This window comes from Cornus florida, unplaced genomic scaffold (genome assembly GCF_030987335.1).
Source record: "Cornus florida cultivar Cherokee Brave unplaced genomic scaffold, ASM3098733v1 CherokeeBrave_3.0.0_Hap2_Chr01, whole genome shotgun sequence".
Classification (NCBI taxonomy): domain Eukaryota; kingdom Viridiplantae; phylum Streptophyta; class Magnoliopsida; order Cornales; family Cornaceae; genus Cornus; species Cornus florida.
The window spans coordinates 40124183-40142009 of NW_026775571.1; the positions used below are offsets into that span (position 1 = coordinate 40124183).

General features: G+C 37.2%; 1 pseudogene; it reads left to right on the top strand.

Annotated features, from left to right (window-relative positions):
- The first annotated feature begins 2378 nt into the window (after positions 1-2378).
- On the top strand, positions 2379-2476 carry LOC132282996 (small nucleolar RNA R71; annotated as a pseudogene).
- Positions 2477-17827: the final 15351 nt, after the last annotated feature.

Sequence of the window (17827 nt, forward strand, 5' to 3'; positions counted from 1 at the left end):
GGATTTCGATCGATTGAAATGAGCTTCGATCAATCGAAATGGAAGATGAAAAGCCATAAATTCATAGGGTTCGATCAATCGAAATGACACTGGAATGCAGGAAATGCAAGAAACTGCCCGAAAACTGGATTGATCAACTTCAACTCATATTTAGACAACACAGAAAATAATAAAACAGGAAATGAGGGAGGAATATAGATGGAAAACCCTATGAAGCATTAGTCTTTAACGTTTCTAGCAAGACATTGGGCTCTTTTAGACCAGATCAAAGATCTTGTATGTCATCCTCTTCTCAATAGGGTGAATGGAACTTTGAACCCCACCCAACAAACCATTCCCTAAGGAAATTGTTGGATTTGGTTCAATGGCTCTTGATTATCAAAACTCTTGGGCTTCCATACCCATTCAATACTAGACTTGAAAATAATGTCTTTTGAAATCTCTTTTGAAGACAAACCATTTGATGTTTCAACACCAAGCAAGGACTCATTCTTTTCAAATTCATGTGAAAAATAAACCATTTGATGTTTCAACACCAAGCAAGGACTCATTCTTTTCAAATTCATGTGAAATATATTTTTCAACAACACATATATCTTCATGTTTGTCCATAGAATTGGGGGTTGGATTAAAAATGTTCAACTTCACTTTCATATGGCCAAAAGAAATCTTCATTATCCCCGTCCTACAATTGATGTTGGCATTGGCGGTAGCCAAGAAAGGACGGCCAAGGATAACGGGAATTTAGCTCTTAGGATTTGGGACCAGTTTTTTGTCGATGACAACAAAATTAACCGGGAAGAAGAACTTGTCAATTTTAATAAAAACATCCTCTTTAATACCCCGAGGCTTCTTAATTGATCGGTCGGCTAGTTGCAAAACTACTAACGTCGGTTTCAAATCACCTAAGCCTAATTGAACATAAACCAAATAGGTGAGAAGATTCACACTCGCCTCTAAATCCAAAAGAGCCCAATTGATAACATGGTCACCTATAGAGCATGAAGTAGTGGGTAAACCGGGGTCTTTGAATTTTAGGAGGGTGGTATGTTACAAGATAGAGCTCACTTGTTTGGTAAGAACTACTTTGCTTAGTGCTTGGCTATTGTTCTTCCTCTTAAGGGTGCAAAGTTCGTTCAAAAATTTGGCATAAGCCAAAATTTGTCGAATTGCATCCAAGAGAGGAAGATTGATTTTTAGTTGCCTAAACACATCAATGATTTTATTAGCTTTGCTTTGTTGCTTTTCAAAAAATATGGATGCTTTCAAAGCATTCGGAAATGGAGCCTTTGGCATAAAAGATTTTTCAAAATCATTCTTTGAAACATTTTCAACAATGTGGTCTTTTACACTTAATAAATGAGGAATAGGATGTGAAACGGGACAAGTGTCAACACTAGGTTGCACCAGTTCACTCTTTTCATTGGAAACACCAACTTGGTTATAAACAACCTTTCCACTTCTCAAAGTGGTCACCACATTCACGTGTTCAAGTGTATGACCTTCCGAAAGGGAAGTGGTCTGCACAACAAATTGTTTCTTTGGTGGGGGATTCAAAGGCATTTTTCATTTCTCTCTCGCATTCAACGTGATAGCTATTTGCCCTACTTGGGTTTCTAGCTTTGCAATTGATTGGGAGTGAAAATGAAGCAATTGAGTATTCACCTCCAAAGTACCCAAAGCCGATAAAATTTCTCTTCAAATGCGGGACTTCTTGAATTACCTTGAGAACATGATAATTGATTTCCATTTGGTGCTTGGTTGGATGAACGATAACCTTAGGAACCTTAGATTTGCATAGGGGGTGGAACATACTTGCTTTGGAAACCACTTTGGGGAAGGTTTGAGCCTTCCCTTTGGCTTTTCCAAGAGAAATTTGGATGGTTCCTCCACTCAGGATTGTAATGAGTGCCATAAGGATAATTCCCTTGATTAACAAAAGTGGCATTCACTTGTTCATGGTGTTCACTATGCACATGTCCATGAGGATAATTGGAAGTAGAATGCAACACACTAGAACAAGTCATGCAAGATTCATTGGAATGATGATGAGTATGATTAAGGGTGGAAAACACTTGATGGGCCGATTTTGGTTGATAAAAAATTGATCAAACCTTTGAGATAGAGACTTCACTTCGGCAACTATGTCATTTGAATTGTCCACTTGATATAAGCTTGAATTCTTCATTCCACCTACATTTCTACCATTTTTAGAAGATAAAGATTGATGCATTGAGTTTTCACTCATGCTCTCATATAAGCACCACATATCATCTTCATGCTTATCTAAATAAGAACCTCCCATAGAGGCATCAACCATGCCCTTATGGTTATCTGACAAACTTTCAAATAAATATTAAATTAATTGTCATTTAGGAATGTCATGATGAGGACATTTCCTAAGCAAATCATTCAAGCGTTCCCACGCCTCAGAAACATTTCCCTATCCCCTTGTGAAAATTCACGAATTGAAGTTCTCATTGCATTGGTTTTAGACACGGGATAATACTTTCTCAAGTACTCTTGTTGCATATTTGCCCAAGAAGTTATAGAAAAATGTCTCAAATTGTTAAACCAATATTTTGCCTTATTCTTTAGGATAAATGGGAAGAGTTTTAACCTCAAAACTTCTTCCGGCATTTCCATATATTTTACGGTTGAAGTTCAAGAAATTGATCCAAATGCTTATATAGTTCTTCATTAGGTAGCCTATGATAATAGGGAAGCATTTGAATGGTTTATGGCTTGATTTCATAATGATGTGCTCTAAATGGAGGAAGTTGAATACATGTTGGTGCATTATACTCATTAGGCACATAATGGTCTCTTAAAGCAATAAGAAGATTCACAATTGGTGGCTCTACATAAACCCTATGATTTGCTTGTGCAACGGGAGGCGGAGGTGGCACAAAGAATGGCCTTGGCATTCCCATTGAAACTTGGCCTTGTGGTTGTGGAACAAAAGGTCTAGACATACCTAATGGTACTTGCATATTATTATGTTGTTGATACACATTAGGGTGAAGAATGCCTTGTTGGTCTATGTGACCAAGGTCTTCTACACAGTCCTCAATATGGTCATCCATTGATGAAATGGATTCACTTGAATTACCCCTTCCCCTTGGATTACGAATAATTGATTCTAGATTAAAATTTAATGGCCAAGAGGGCGATTTAGAGATCTATGACCATGCATGCACACTGCAAATCAAGACAAACATGAACTCTACAAATAGCAAATAGCAAACACTTCTCCTTTACAAAAAATCAATCAACAGTAACAAGCCTCTACATACATTGATCCCATGCTCCTATGCTTTTCAACAAATGAAAAAAAATAAATTACCTCCACGCGGGCCAACGATAAACAATGAAATGAAAATGCCTCCACGCGGGCCGATGATTTAACTATGCAAGACGAGTTAGAATAGCTCACAAAGGGTCCTTAAGTAACTTCAAAATATTTTTAAGCTTTTTGCCTTGCTTTACTTTGCAATTTTTTATTTTTATGCTTTTTACTTAGCTTAGCTTGCTTCTTTGTTTTGAAGTTCCTTTGTTTTGCTTTCCTTGCTCCAAGTACCTAGACAATCAAGAACAAACACAATAAGAAAACAAAGTAAAATAAAGTAAAAATAAGGATCAAAGGAGTACTAATTCCAAATTTATTCCAAAGACGACGCTGCTAATCCCCGACAACGGCGCCAAAACTTGGCACGGCTCATTGCTTGCATATGCCAAAATTGATATGTGATTTGGTGGCCAAGTTTAAATTTGTAAAATGCCACTACCACTACTAACTACTAACATAGCAAAAGTGAGTAGGGATCGTCCCAAGGGATTTGCAAGGTATTCTGGAATTAATGTTGGATTAATAGGTCGAATGATCAAATAGGGTTTGGTTAGTTAAATTAAACTAATGGTTCAGTTAAAACAATGCAAATTAAATGACAATCTCGAGATTAGGGAAAAGAATATGAGAGAAAGGTCTTGGGGCTTAGAGTTCAACACTAAGCTTCACTTTACCAAACACTAGCAATTATAAATTAAAGGGGAAATTCATGTTGTAAATTGTGTGTGTGTCATCAATTGAAAACTAAGCATGGATGGAAAATAAGCATAAATTGTCTAATTAATCTAATGAGTAGCACAACCTGTCAAATAAGACCATTAACCATTTAATTAAACCACAATTAATGCACACACAAAAATCTAGAGAAATGTACTACTTGCACTCATAAGTATGGATCATCAAACAACAAGAATGGATTATCCACCTATCTAGGAAATTAAAGCAATTACACTACAACTATGCTAATGACATTGAAATTAAGCTAATTAAGCTAAGGAGGTAGCACAATCCATCAAGAAATGAGCATGATCCATCAAATAAACCACAAGAGTAATCAATTAAGCACCATTCCTTGACCATCACTAGATTTATAATTCCAACACACATAGACATGCATCAAACTCATAAAATCTAGAGAAAAACACAAAACATTTATTCTAACAAACAAAGACATATAGACAGAATTAAATGATCAATTGAAAGCATTAATTCATACAAATCATGTAAAAACACAAGATCTATATTTATTCATGGTCAAAACATCAATTACAACTAAAATTTCGAAAAATCACAAAATGTTAGGTTTAGGAAGCAAGCCTAGGGGTTATCTTTAGCCCCAAGAGAAGGATTTAACCACTCATTATAGTGGCCATGGAACTCTCAAGGGTTGACTTTAAGGTTGGCATCATCTTCTTCCTCCTTAATTTCTTCCCAAAACCCTAGTTTTAGAGAGAGAAGCTATTTCTATAATTGTTAAAAATCTAATTGAACAATTAGAGAGAGAAACAATTTTTATAATTGGAAAAAATCTAATTGAATAACTAGAGAGAGGAACTATACAAATTGGTTAATTTAATTTCAATACAATGCCCTTTGAGTAGGCAATAAGTCAGAAATATTGCATTTGATTGGTGGAAACTCGCAGCTACAAAAGTTGGTAAAGTCCGTGCGCGCTCGGGAGTTAGACAGTACACTGCCAGCTGTCACTTCGATCGATCGAACAGGACTTCGATCAATCCAATACTTGCTTCGATCAATCGAAGTTGATGTGGCAAGATATTTTGGACACCTGGCAACCTTATCCATTGAGCTGGCACCACCTTGATCTCGATCTGTAATGACCCGGTCTTTTTCCAACTTTTTCCTTTTTCAGTGATTTTCTTTTTTCGTCTTTTTTCTATTTTGTCTTTTCCCTATTTCGTCTTTTTCCCGTTTATCATTTTTCCTTGCATAACCTCACTTGTTGTGCTCGAATTTGATTCCGGTTTTGCATGCGTTCATGATAATTTATTTCCATGACATTTGTATTTTTACTTTTGTAGAAAATACATTCTAGTTGCTTACCTTTTCGTAAAAAGGCATGAATGCATACTTAATGTAATTATTCTTCATTTTTTGGGTTTTAGTGTAATTATGTAAAATAATTATTTTTTGTCTTAGGGACCTTTTTACAATTGAATTTGGAAGATATTTTGAAAAAGGACATTTTTGCAATTTTTAAAAAATGTGACAAGTGTCACATTCTCATAGTGCCACTTGTTAGCATTGGGGTGGAGTGACTTGGATGTATAATCTCTTGACATTTGGAGGGTGGGGATTCACCCACTTGTTGGCTTAGGATTAGTGCACTTGTTGGCTTAAATGGTTGACAAGTGTAGGCTTAGGATTAAGCCTAGGAATGAGCCTTGGATTTGTGACAAGTGTAAGCTCACCATTGAGTCTTACATTATGTGTGTGTGAGAGGTAGTGTAAGAATACATAGTGAGTGAAGGATTGCTAGACCTTCCACTCATCATTTTACACTTTATCTTTTTCATTTCATTTGTTCTTCATAACCCTAAACCTAGCCACCATTGCAGAAAAGCTTAGTTAGTAGCTTTCTTCTTTATTTTGGTCTCCTTCCACTCACCTTAGACCAAAAACCATGGGAGACAAAAGTTTCCTCTTGCTCTCCTCTTCAAAACCCTAGAATTATTTTCCATTTTTAAGCGTGGTTGCTTGGATTATAGAGATTCAAGTCTCTATTGAGGTAGGGGTGGTTGTATGTTTATATTGTAAGTATTTTATAATCCTTTGGGGTTTAATATATATTGTGTACATACTTTTAGAATTGTAGTATTGCATACTATAGAAAATCCTTATGATTGACTTAGGATTTATTGATGTAAGCATGTATATTGTGTATGTATCTTGAGTAGGATTATTAATGTTGTATAGAACTCTTATTGATTTGATTTACTATACTATTATGATGTTAATCCTACATTCTAGTTGATTACTATTGGTAATTGTAATTATTTTAGAATCGTGTTCCTATAATGTTGTAATCTATTATATAAAGCTTATTTTTAAGGCATGATTTAAAATGATAAGATAGTGGTATGGTATTGTGCATAATATCATGATGAGAACTTGTCATTTGGTATGCCATTTTAGACTTGGAACCCTAAGACATGGTTTGTATGGTTTCAAAATACTTGTGCATGGAAGGTGGTGTATATGCCTTAATATATATGTATGAGTTTTGAACTTGCTATATTTTGGATTCTCTTGGGACATTATTACAAGTGATATGGCTAGAGTTTGGCTCTACTGCGAGAGGTATGAGCTCTCCCCAATTGAGATAGTGCGCATAAGGGTGGTCTTCCCAGCGGGTTAATGCCCGAAATAACCATTTTGATCTTGGTTTAGTCCGAGACGTGATGTACAAGTCTTCCACTAATTGATTTTGTATTCAATTCCAAGTTGATAACCAATGCTTAATTGTAACTTGTAATTTTTGTTATTGGCAAAATGATGTTGTTAAGTACATTGATGTTGATATGTGTTGTTAAAGAATCATTGCATTAGTTTAAGATGATCCCTTAGAACACCTTGAACATAGACGTTAAATGGAATGATCCCTTGTATTCGTCTATATTGACCTTGCAATGATATTGAAACTTTAGGGTATACGCATATGCTTCTTCCTACAAATAACTTGATTGCTCGCCCTAGTGGTTTGGGTTGTTTTACAGGTAAGGAGACTATGTTCTCGGATGCTCATCATCCTTAGGGGCTTATAAGCAACTTAAAGCATTTTTGTATATTAACATGCAGGTGTTTAGCATGTTTTACTTTTGATGTTATATTTTTGTATACCATGGGTGTATGGTATTTGGGAAGCTAATGTAACTTCCTTAATGTGTAAAGATACTTAAGTATTTACTTTTGACGTTATAAGCATGTTTACTTTTGCACTTGTATTCATTTGGTATCAAACTTTTGCTTTAAAAGCATTTTAACCAACCTTGGGGATTTGACATGTGAAATCTTTATAATTAACATGTATGAGGCCATAAGTTATTGTAATACATCCATTTATTCATTTAAAGGTTGTTGACATGCTCACATACTCAAACCACATTGAAAATTAGTTTCAAACTTTCATTTTTGAACCAATTCATGAGGGGATTCAAAGCATGGGTTGAACCTTAACACATTGGGCATATAACAGGTCTTACAACAGGTTTTCGAGGTGTTTCAGTCAACTGAAACTCCATTTCGGTCGACCGATGGCTTTTGGAAGCTTCAATGCATAGTAAATCATCAATTCCAGTAGCCCTTTTCATTGTTCAGGACCATTTCGATCTACCGATGGCCTATTTCAGTCGACCGATGGTCTATTTCGGTCTACCGAAACAACCTTCACTTAAAATCATGATTTCAGCAAAATTTTTGTGAGTTTCGGTCGACCGAAACTATAATTTGGTCGACCGAAATAGCTCTCACGCACCTACCTTCCAGGATTTATTTCAACACTGAAGTTCCAACATCAAAGGGTCATAACTCCTTCATTTCTAACCCAAATGGGGTGATTGTTGAGCCTAAACTCAAGGATTTTGAGTCATATTTCCAATGGTACACATGCCATTCTTAGATTCCAATCACAGTGGGAGTTATTCATGTTTTAGTGAGGTAGTGTCAGTTTTCGCTTAAACCGGGAAAGGGCAATTTTGTGGGATTCTTATCCAAAGTTCTTAGAACCTCTTAAAATGTTGTGAAATAATTAGATTATGTTGTATTCACCTTGTTTAACTTGTTTAGAGTCAATTTTCTCCTTTTATTTGTGAATTGACCATTTTGCACTTAATTAATAGATTTAGCCCGTTTTAACTCTAGTTTCCTCTTTCGCTCTCCTTAAGTTTCATGACATCATGGAATGTCACATTAGTGTCTTAGAGATGATTTATATCTCAAAGGACTATGGTTTTGTCTTTTGCTTCTGCATTTTGGACCCGTTACCGGGTTAACTTTCGGGTCATCACTAACGCACCGGGTTGAAAACTAGGGCCGTCACAAGTAGTATCAAAGCTGCTAGGTTTGAATACCTTAGGACGACGGGTTTTGGGTGCATATCATGCTTTTATTGATCTACTTTGTTATATTCACATGCTTTTGATTACATGTTTTGGCATTATAACCTGTTTATGTGTTTCTTGACAACACACTTGATAGTATGACATGTCCTTATGCTTATATGCCTATGTGGTTAAGAGCATCTTTGTTTGACATGTATGCTTATCTGCTTAAGTGCTTAACTATTTAAATAGCTTTCCTCGGTTACTTTAGCATGACCGCATGTTGCATACCATGTATTGCTTCGTGTTTCGTGCATTCATAGTGTGAGTTACACTCAGTCATAATAACTTGTGTTATTGTTGACCTCTTTCCTTATGTACGTTTAGCATCATGGTTGTCATGCATGGAGAGTCTTCGTGTCAGCGCATTGAGGAGCAGGTGGATGACACTGAGTTCACAAGGGGTCCGGGGAGGCCCAGGATTCCAGTTCGTGGCGTGGATGCTAATCCACCGCTAGCACCGACTTACAAGGAGCGGGTTGCTCAGGGAATCAATCAGGGGATCGCTGAATCCCTACAGGAGTTAATTCACAGACAGGTAGCAGGATTCTCCAAGGTTCTTGCAAGCGACCAGGTCATCTCAAGAAGGATTCTCCAAGGTTGTTGAATAAGTCACGTAATGGCACAGATTCACAAATGGTACCGGCTTAATCTGCAGTGGTTCAGTCTGGTTTCCGAGTTCTTTAGGCACCACAGCCAGTGGCGCCAGTTGGCACTTATCCAGCCAGGGTTCTACACTTACTGCTTCTACACATCAATCAGGCTATCTAGGCAGTTCACAGCAGGGCTCAGGGACTCAAGGACGAGCCTATGCTCTTCTATAGGTGGATGCTTCTGCAGGTACCTCTTCAGTTCGAGGTATTTTTCCAGTTTTTAGTTCTTGGGCACGAGTTCTTGTTAACACGGGTGCATCACATTCTTTTATTTTTGCATCATTTGCACATTCATTGGGTCTGGAGGTCACACTTCGGGATAGTCTTCTTTGTGTTGACACACCAGTTGGGGGTCGAGTGTCATTGGATCGTGTTTGTTGGGGTTATACTATTGATATAGCTGGACGAACCATAAAGTTCGATTTCGTTGTTCTCGACATGATGGGTTTTGACGTCATTCTCAGGATGAATTGGTTATTATTATTTCGGGTTACAATCGATTGCTTCCGCGGGAGGGTGTCCCTTTACACTCCCAATAGAGATTGTTTCCATTTTGTGGGAGATCGGAATGATTCCCACCTGGCAATGGTTTTCAGTATTGGTGACTGGAGTCACCACAGATCCTACTTGGCTAGTCTGCTAGTTGACGAGGATAGCAGTTTGGGCCGTGTTCTTCCGGCAGTTGTTGAGGAGTTTGTTGATGTCTTTCCAGAGGAACTGATAGAGTTACCTCCTTTAAGGGAAGTTATTTTTGCCATTGATGTCATTCCCGGTACAGCACCCATCTCATGGCACCATACCATATGGCACCGGTAGAGCTTGACGAGCTGAAAGGTCAGTTGGATGACTTAAAAACTAAGGGCTTTATTCATCCTAGTGCTTCACTATGGGGAGCACCGGTTCTTTTGTAAAGAAGAAAGATGGGTCTTTGAGACTTTACATCGATTATCGCAAGTTGAATCATGCTACGATTAAGAACATGTATCATTTGCCTAGGATTGATGACTTGTTTGATCAGTTGAAGGGAGCAACATGCTTTTCGAAGATCGATTTGAGATCGGGCTACTATCAGTTGAGGGTTAAGGATGAGGATATATCCAAACTGCTTTCCGTACATGATATGGCCATTATGAGTTTGTGGTAATGCTATTTGGTTTAACCAATGCTCCAGCAGCTTTCATAGATTTGATGAATTGTGTATTTAGTGACTATCTTGACAAATTTGTGGTGGTGTTCGCTGACAACATTCTCGTGTACTCAGCGTCAGTAGAGGAGCATGAGTATTATTTAAGAATAGTTTTACAGATCTTTAAGGATAACTGTTTGTATGCCAAGTTCAAGAAATGCGAATTTTGGCTACCGGAGGTGAAGTTCTTTGGACACGTTGTGTCAGGGGGCGATGTTGCAGTGGATCCGTCGAAGATTGAGTCTGTGATGGATTGGAAGTGTCCACAGATAGTGTTTGAGGTTCGGAGTTTTGTTGGCCTAGCAGGCTACTACAGGAGATTTATTCAGGATTTTTCTTGTCTAGCGGCACCTATGACTTGACTTACTCGCAAGGGAGTCAAGTTCATATGGAATGAGGCTTGTGACTTTGTTTTTCAGGAGTTAAAGGTCAGGTTGACATCAGCTCCAGTTTTGATCATACCTGAACGTGGCTTGGGTTATGTGGTCTATTGCGATGCTTCGCGGGAAAGATTGGGTTGTGTCTTGATACAAACAAAACGGGTGGTTGCCTATGGGTCTCGACAGTTGAAGACTCACAAGTTGAACTATCCGACACATGATTTGGAATTGGAAGCAGTTATCTTTGCCCTGAAATGGTGGAAACATTATTTGTACGGGGAGAAGTTTGAGGTTTTCTCCGATCACAATAGTCTCAAATACCTCTTCTCTCAAAAGGATTTGAATTTGAGACAGCACAGATGGGTGAATTCATGGAGGACTATGACTTTGAGTTACAGTATCATCTGGGGAAGGCTAATGTGGTGGCTGATGCATTGAGTAGGAAGTCACGAGGTACTCTTGCTAGTATTTCCATTCACAGATGGAAGATGCTAGAAGAGCTTGCAGATCTTGGTTTACAGTTGTATGAGGATGTTTCACCGGTTATCTTGTTTAGCCTTGTGGCTCAACCAGCTCTTGTTAGCAAAGTTATTAAGGCACAATAGGAGGATAGAGAGATGAAGTCCATCCACAATCGAATTTCAGGTGGCGAGAATGTAAAGGGTTGGACCTTGCATTCAGATAGTGGCTTAGGTACAGAGGAAAGATGTTTATTCCTTTGTCTTGTCGTGACATTGTTCTTCAAGATTTTCACCATTCTCGACTCGCAATTCATCTTGGTGGTACGAAGATGTATCATAATTTACAGAGATAGTGGCATGAAATGGGATGTATCTCAGTTCATGGCTAAATGCCTTACTTATCAGAAAGTGAAGGTAGAGCATCAGAGACCGGCAAGTTTATTGCAACCACTGCCAGTGGCAGAATGGAAGTGGGAGCACATCACTATGGATTTTGTGAGGGGACTTCCAAGATCCGAGGTAGGGAATGGTGCCGTTTGGGTCATTGTTGACAAATTAACTAAGACGGCTCACTTTTTGCCTATAGCAGTCACAGATGGCGCAAAGAGACTTAGTGGATTGTATGTGGGGCAGATTGTCAGGCTTCACGGAGTTCTAGTATCCATTGTTTCGGATAGGGATCCCAGATTCACATCTCACTTTTGGCAGAGTTTTCAGGAGGCTCTAGACATAGGGTTTCATTTCAGAATGGCATTCCATCCTTAGACTAATGGTCAATTGGAGCATACCATTCAGATATTGGAGGATATAATACGAGCTTGCATTTTGGATTTTGGGGGTAGTTGGGAAGACTACTTACTTTTGGTTGAGTTTGCCTATAACAACAATCACCAAACCAGTATTGGTATGGCACCTTTTGAGGCATTGTATGGCAAACCTTGTAGATCACCAGTTTGTTGGACCAAGGTAGGTGACATGGTCGCCTTAGGTCATGATATTGTCCTTGAGACTACAGAAAAGATTAAGTTGATTCGGCAGCGGTTGGCTACGGCTTAGAGCAGGCAGAAGAGTTATGCTGATTAGAGGAGGAGATCCTTGTCTTTTAAGGTAGGGGACCACGTCTTTCTCAAGATTTCTCCACGGAAGGGACTTCTGAGGTTTCAGCTGACGGGCAAGTCGTCTCCTAGGTTCATTGGACCAATTCAGATTTTAGAGCGCGTCGGTGAAGTTGCTTATCGTTTAGTATTACCGCCAGACTTGGATAGGGTTCACGACGTCTTTCATGTTTTTATGTTGAGAAGGGACATACCGGATCTAACACATATTTTACGGTGGACAGATGTTATTGTTGATGAGGATGTGACCTACGAGGAGGGTCCACTCCAGATTCTTGATTCACAGGAGTAGGTTTTTCGGACCAAGACCATTCCATTGGTTAAGGTCTTATGGAGACATCACGGTGTTGAAGAGGCTACCTGGGAGCTCGAACAGGAGGTTCGCTCTTGGTATCCCAATTTGTTCTCTCTTTCAGGTACGACTCGATTTCGGGGACGAAATCCTTTTAAGGAGGTAGGTTGTAATGACCCGGTCTTTTTCCTCTTTTTTCCTCTTTCGGTGATTTTCTTTTTTCGTCTTTTTCCTATTTTTTTTCTTTTTCCTATTTCGTCTTTTTCCCGTTTATCATTTTTCCTTGCATAACCTCACTTATTGTGCTCGGATTTGATTCCGATTTTGCATGCGTTCATGATAATTGATTTCCATGACATTTGTATTTTTACTTTTGTAGAAAATACATTCTAGTTGCTTACCTTTTCGTAAAAGGGCATAAATGCATACTTAATGTAATTATTTTTCATTTTCGCGGTTTTAGTGTAATTATGTAAAATAATTATTTTTCATCTTAGGAACCTTTTTGCAATTTAAATTGGAAGATATTTTGAAAAATGACCTTTTTGCAATTTTTAAAAAATGTGACAAATGTCACATTCTCATGGTGCCACTTGTTGACATTGGGGTGGAGTGACTTGGATGCATAATCTCTTGACATTTGGAGGGTGGGGATTCACCCACTTGTTGGGTTACGATTAGTGCACTTGTTAGCTTAGATGGTTGACAAGTGTAGGCTTAGGATTAAGCCTAAGAAGGAGTCTTGGATTTGTGACAAGTGCAAGCTCATCATTTAGTCTTACATTGTGTGTGTGAGAGAGGTACTGTAAGAACACATAGTGAGTGGAGGATTTCTAGACCTTCCACTCACCATTTTACACTTTATCATTTTCATTTCATTTGTTCTTCATAACCCTAAACCTAGCCACCATTGCAGAAAAGCTTAGTTAGTAGCTTTCTTCGTCATTTTTGTCTCCTTCCACTCACCTTAGACCAAAAACCTTGGGAGACAAAAGTTTCCTCTTGCTCTCCTCTTCAAAACCCTAGAATTATTTTCCATTTTTAAGCTTGGTTGTTTGGATTATAGAGATTAAATTCTCTATTGAGGTAGGGGTGGTAGGATGTTTATATTCTAAGTATTTTATAATCCTTTGGGGTTTAATATATATTGTGTACATGCTTTTAGAATTGTAGTATTGCATACTATAGGAAATCCTTATGATTGACTTAGGATTTATTAATGTAAGCATGTATATTGTGTATGTATCTTGAGTAGGATTATTAATGTCGTATAGAACTCTTATTGATTTGATTTACTATACTATTGTGATGTTTATCCTACATTCTAGTTGATTACTATTAGTAATTGTAATTATTTTAGAAGCTTGTTACTATAATGTTGTAATATAGTATATAAAGCTTATTGTTAAGGCATGATTTAAAATGATAAGATAGTGGTACGGTATTGTGCATAATATCATGATGAGAACTTGTCATTTGGTATGCCATTTTAGACTTAGAACCCTAAGACATGGTTTGTGTGGTTTCAAAATAATTGTGCATGGAAGGTAGGGTATATGCCTTAATATCTATATTTGAGTTTTGAAATTGCTATATTTTGGATTCTCTTGGGACATTATTATAAGTGATATGGCTAGAGTTTGGCTCTACTGTGAGAGATATGAGTTCTCCCCAATTGAGATAGTGCGCACAAGGTGGTCTTCCCAGCGGGTTAATGCCCGAAATAACCATTTTGATCTTGGTTTAGTCCGAGACGTGATGTCTAAGTCTTCCACTAATTGATTTCGCATTCAATTCCAAGTTGACAACCAATGCTTAATTGTAACTTGTAATTTTTGTTATTGGCGAAATGATGTTGTTAAGTACATTGATGTTGATATGTGTTGTTAAAGAATCATTGCATTAGTTTAAGATGATCCCTTAGAACACCTTGAACATAGACGTTAAGTGGAATGATCCCTTGTATTCATCTATATCGACCTTGCAATGATATTGAAACTTTAGGGTATACGCATATGCTTCTTCCTACGAGTAACTTGATTGCTCGCCCTAGTGGTTTGGGTTATTTTACTGGTGAGGAGACTATGTTCTTGGATGCTCATCATCCTTGGGGGCTTATGACCAACTTGAAGCATTTTTGTATTTTAACATGCAAGTGTTTAGCATGTTTTACTTTTGATGTTCTATTTTTGTATACCATTAGTGTATGGTATTTGGGAAGCTAATGTAACTTCCTTGATATGTAAAGATACTTAAGTATTTACTTTTGACATTATAAGCATGTTTATTTTTGTACTTGTATTCATTTGGTATCAAACTTTTGCTTTAAAATGCATTTTAACCAACCTTGGGGATTTGACATGTGAAATCTTTATAATTAACATGTATAAGGCCATAAGTTGTTGTAATACATCCATTTATTCATTTAAAGGTTGTTGACATGCTCACATACTCAAACTACATTGAAAATAAGTTTCAAACTTTCATTTTTGAACCAATTCATAAGGGGATTCAAAGCATGGGTTGAACCTTAACACATTGGGCATATAGCAGGTCTTATAGCTAGTTTTCGAGGTGTTTTGGTCGACCAAAACTCCATTTTGGTCAACCGATGGCTTTTGGAAGCTTCAATGCAAAGTAAATCATCAATTCCAATAGCCTTTTTCACTATTCTGGACTAATTCGGTCGACCGATGGCCTATTTCGGTCCGATGGTCTATTTCGGTCTACCGAAACAACCTTCACTTAAAATCATGAATTCAGCAAAATTTCTGTGAGTTTTGGTTGACCAAAACTCTATTTCGGTCGACCGAAATAGCTCTCATGCACGTACCTTCCAGGATTTGTTTCATCACTGAAGTTTTAACTTCAAAGGGTCATAACTCCTTCATTTATAACCCAAATAGGATGAATCTTGAGCCTAAACTCAAGGATTTTGAGTCAGCTTTCCACTGGTACCTATGCCATTCTCATATTCCAATCATAGTAGGAGTTATTGATGTTTTAGTGAGATAGTGTCAGTTTTCGCTTAAACCGGGAAAGGACAATTTTGTGGGATTCTTGTTCAAAGTTCTTAGAATCTCTTGGAATATTGTGAAATGATTAGATTAGGTTATATTCAATTTGTTTGACTTGTTTAGAGTCAATTTTCTTCTTTTATTTGTGAATTGACCATTTTGCCCTTAATTAACGGATTTAGCTCGTTTTAACTCTAGTTTTCTCTTTCACTCTCCTTAAGTTCCGTGACATCATGGAATGTCACATTGGTGCCTTAGAGATGATTTATATCTCAAAGGACTATGGTTTTTTCTTTTTTTTCCGCATTTTGGACTTGTTATCGGGTTAACTTTCGAGTCATCACTAACGCACCGGGTTGAAAAACTAGGGCCATCACACGATCGATTATAGATATCTTCGATCGATCGGGACTTCCTTCGATCAATCGAAGTTATTTCAGTGTAATTTTCCTGATTTCTTTCGGGTCTTCTCCTTAGCTCCAAAACGGAGCTAAAAGGCTGTTTTTAGACTGTTTGAACCTTATTGACCTGAAATAGACTAAAACACAAACAAGTACTAAAGCATAAAAGTAAGATAGATGAACGGACTAAGATACCCTAGCTTAGGTGTTAAAATGCATCACATTTGAGCAGTTATCAAGAGTAGTCTTAGGGCATAGGAATTACCACTAAACTCATGCATTAAACCACTTGTCTTCAACTAATTGGGAGAAAACCATATTATAATTAAAATGTGGCTACAAGCACACATCAATCAAGAGGATAATACAAATTGCAATAATAAGCATGGATTATCAAATTTAAGCATGAATTGTCTACCTAACTACTATTAACTTAATGGTGTAGTTTAATTCATCAAGACTAAGCATAATCCATCAAACTAATTAACATTTGTATCTAATAAAAATCATGCATAGTCATCACTAAACACAATATGGATTAGAAATGTACCCTCAAATAATGCAATCCCGTTGTTCCTTAAAGTTCGAGCCAAAATTGAGCCTTAAAAACTATTTCAGCATAAGTTGCGATCGATCGCACGATGTTGCGATCGCAACTCAGGCAGGATAGATAGTAACTTAGGCAGTTAGATAATCTTATCTGCTGATTATACTTAGGATAGATCACAAAAAGTATGATCGATCATGCTAAGCTGTATCTTGTTGACTGGGCTTACCCATTTAGGATCGATCGTGGCTCTAGGTGCAATCGATCGTGATTCCTTTTTTGGCAATTTTTGGAATTTTTCTCGATACATTTGCTTGACTCCAAAAAGACGTTAATGAACCAAATTTCGCCTGTTTAAACCTTATTCACCTAAAATAGACAAAAACACAAATTAGGACTAAAACAGGAAAGTAAGGATAGATGAAGGGTCTAAAATACTCGAGATTAGGGCTGAAATATGCATATTTCAGCACATATCACCTTATCTTGTGTGCACAAAGAAGATGCATAATACTTGAAAAATGATTTTTACATGGAGGCAATGGTGTTTCAGATTGGGCCATCTCATATTATTTATAAAGCTTCCCAAACGTAATGTTAAAAGCATGAGTAATAAGGTTTTTGAAGAAAATAATGTTAAAATTATGTACAATATGAACCTGTTCACCCAAAAGATTTGCTTTTATTTCTTGAAATTAATTTTTAATTACAAGAGAAATTATTTATTTTACCTCCCGAAAATCACCTGTTGAAACTTGTAGATATCTCTTTAGTGTTGCATGTGCACCTTCAGCCCTTGAAGTGACACGATTTCCAAAATGTGCATATTTCTCTATCCATGCATCTACAAATCTTTCTTTGAATGGAAGCCAAGTGCTTTTGATGTAATTTAAAATAGATTTTTGTTTTTCATACTGAATTTTAAAATGATTCTAAGCTTCATCAAATGTTGATTCATCAGGAGAGTTTATCAAATTTATCCAAATAGATAGAAATATTTCCCAATCATCTTTCGCTTCAAAGTGACAATTGCAATTTGAAAGAATATTCTTTTCAATATGCCATACACATAAAAAATGGGCAACTCATGAGAAGATTGTTTGAGTACTTTTTGTTATGACAAACATAATAAACCCAAATGATCAAGAATCACAGCAGAAAAGTAAACACACCATACAAAGAACACCAAGATTTGTATGTGGTTCGGCAATAACCTACGTCCACGGTCGAGAAAGTTTTCACTATGTGTAAAATCGAAAATTACAAGATTTCAACCCCACACCTATTTCTGTAAGAATTCCAGAGT